This window comes from Nematolebias whitei, chromosome 18, assembly GCF_014905685.2.
Source record: "Nematolebias whitei isolate Nwh7 chromosome 18, NemWhi1, whole genome shotgun sequence".
Taxonomy (NCBI): Eukaryota; Metazoa; Chordata; class Actinopteri; order Cyprinodontiformes; family Rivulidae; genus Nematolebias; species Nematolebias whitei.
This window is the reverse complement of record NC_056515.1, coordinates 40,863,614-40,866,930: the sequence shown is the minus strand read 5'-3', so window position 1 is coordinate 40,866,930 and position 3,317 is coordinate 40,863,614.

Genomic DNA, 3,317 nt, shown 5'->3' with positions numbered 1-3,317 from the left:
CCCTGTGATGGACTGGAGTCATGTCCAGGTGTCCCTGTGATGGACTGAAGTCATGTCCAGGTGTCTCCTACCTCTTGCACAGTGATGGCTGGACATGGGCACCAGTGACCCAAAAAGGAGGAAGTGGGTAAAGATGATGGATGGATGGATGGATGGATGGATGGACTGAGTTTGTTATAAACAAGAAGTTCTGCAGGTTTTTGTAGCACGTTCTCAGGAGTGTCCCAGTATGAAGAGTCATGGAAAGTGTGAAGCTGTCTGATCCTGTGAACTGGACTGGAGACGTTGACCGAGTGGAGAACTTCTAAACTTCATGCCGTCTCTGCAAAACCTTTGGCCAAACCAGAAACAAGATGTTGCTCCTTACTGTTGCTGGAGCTCTGGCAGTACAAGTCTACAACAACTTCATGTACAACACCCGTGTACAGGGACGACAAAGAATAAAATACATTTTACACAGTTCTGTAAAAGTTTGATGAGCACTGTTCACCAAGAAAAGTTAGACGTGACATCTTCATGAGACCAACCTGTCTGAATAAAGGCTGAAACGTTTCACTCAAATACTCGACAGCTGGCACAAAGCTCTGATGTTTCTCTGGTGGGTTTAAACCTGAAAGCTTTGGAGCGAAGCATCATTCAGTGATCTGTGACCCGGGTGTGTTTGACATTAAATTACAACAATGGTTGCTGTTTAGACCGAGCTGACGGTGGGTGTTGCTGTAAAGGTGCTGCCAGCCTTGCAGCGCTGAAGCTTCTGGTGAAACGGCAAGAAGACGACGTCCAGTTGTAAAAGGTGTGGGACATAAACCTGAACAAGGACCGGCCTACGGATAACAAGGACAACACACTCCTCCAAAAGCAGAGAGAACCAAAGCCAAGTACAACTTGTGGAAGAAATTATGTTTGTGACATGATGAATCATCTGCAGGGAGGAAGAGGACAAGTGTGGACAGGGTGGAGCAGGACAAATGGACAGAGACACTGCGTGTCAATGGAGCGGTCCAAAAGCTAATTGGATGAAGGAGCTTGACACGGAGTCGATTAAAGCCAAACCACAAATTCATCAATGGCTGCTGGAGAAGAATCAGTTTTGTTTGGTGTTTCCTCAGACATGAAGCCCTTCAGATGGAAGGAGAAGCATCTTTGTATGATGTCATCTCTGTGAAATTTGACTGATGAAGTGTTAGATGATTCGTGGCATCAAAAAGCAGTATCCTCCGTGTAAACATTTGCACAAATGTTTTTATTGAGAACCCAGTGACAGCTCTGGTTACTTCATGCAAAAGTGAACAATGGAACATTATCTAGCACATCTTGAAATATTGCACGAGGTAGCATGTCTGGTGTTTTCCAAGGTTTCATGAAGTTCCATCATGTCTTACTCTCAGTTTAAACATCCGACATGAAGGTGACACGCATCCCTTCAAGGACTGTTTTTAACTTGTGTTCGTCTGTCCTCTCAACCCAGCCGATGGACGCTCGTCCTGAGTCTGGTTCTGGTGGAGGTTTCTTCCTGTTAAACAGAGTTTTTCCTTCCCACTGTCTCCTTTGTGCTCGCTCAGGATGGGAGACTGTGACGAAGTGAAGATTCAACACAGTCTGCTCAGAAAGAGAACTTTACTAACTGTCTTTTATAAAGTCTGTGAATGTTTCTGTTCAGTGCCCTGAGACAACGGTGCTATATGAATAAACTGAAGTGAACTGATGCTACAGACACACAACACATTTTTTTATAAAATAATAATCATGACAAGTAAAAATAAAAACACGTTGAGCGAGGCACACTCCCATCACATCAGTGGTTCGATGCATCGCTCTGGGTGGAAGGCGTTTGAACGCCCCACGGCTGCACAAACATTACGTTACATACAGATGATTTCCTTTGTCACACCTACTGCTTCAGCTGAGCGCTTCCTAAACATCTGCTGATGGTGTTCATGTGCATGCTCGTGCATGAAAACAGAGCGTTAATTAAGGCTGAAGGCTGACTGTGGATAGTGAGCAGTGTCTGCAGTGTGCACGCCTGGAGGCGGTTTTACTGCAGAGGTACGTACACTCATCACTGTTGACAAGAACATTGTTGAGAGAAAAGCAACTTCTCACAGTTCAACCAGCCTGCAGCTCACGTTTATGCTGAAAATTATGTCTGCAATAGCTTCAACTCGTCCGTTAGCAGAAAGACTTCCAGCTGCAAACAAGGTTCTCTACGTGCACATGAAATACTGTAGCATCAAAAATACAACTAACACTACCGTATTTGTTGGCCCATAAGTTGCAGTGTTTTTTGGGGTTTTTTTTTGCATAATTTGCATGCTCTGCAACTTGTACACTGAAGCAATGTATTTATAGATTTTTTTTTCCATATTTATAAACCAATTTTTGGCTGAGATATGACCGTTTTCATTCGCTCTCATTTCTGATTGAAATTTTGAACATTACCATTTTCAGCCACTAGATGGCAGTCAAGTAGTATGGTATGCCATTGTATTATGTAGTAGATAAAAGTGGCTATTAATGACACAGTCAGCTTGCCATAGCCTGCCACCTTCGTCCAGCTCACCTGGAGCAACCGTCAAATCAGCTTCATTTTGCTGCACTGCTCCGGTGAAATGCAGCTGGTTTTACCATGGAAGTGCATTTATTAAGTAAAAGTTCAACTGAGACTCACCTTATCTATGAAGTCAAGCAAATAAATAATTGTTTTTAAGTGTTAATCTTGTCAAATTTAATAGAAATGCACAGCAAGTTGTCCTTCTGCGCGTTCGTTCTTCTGCGTATTGGGTTTTAAAATGCAGCTGATTTGACCGTCAAAGTGCATTTATTAAGGAAAACTTAGACTGAGACACACATTTATTATAATTTCGAGCAAACAAATAATCCTCCCATGAACGCTTTCGTGGCCGCCATTCGGCAGCCAATCGATTTTTGGCACATCGGCCCACATTTCCAGTTTGTCAGCGGTGACGTGTAACAAACGCGACGCGTCAGCGGTGAAGCATAATAGATGTGACGGCGCGACACATTTAGGTTTTTATCCACTTCATTAGACATATTGGACTGATTTGACTTATAGGGTGGAGCGACGTGTAGGGCAGAAAATACGGTAGTTCACACTCACAGACCGTTGACATTCTGTCACTTTTAAAACAACTTGTTTCATCACAGTCTTCTGTTTGTGTCGGTACGTCTTTCTCGTGGTAGAACGGTTGGTTTAGTGTCAGTTCGTTTGTGTCGGTACGTCTTTCTCGTGGTACAACGGTTGGTTTTGTGTCAGTTCGTTTGTGTCGGTACATCTTTCTCGTGGTACAACGGTTGGT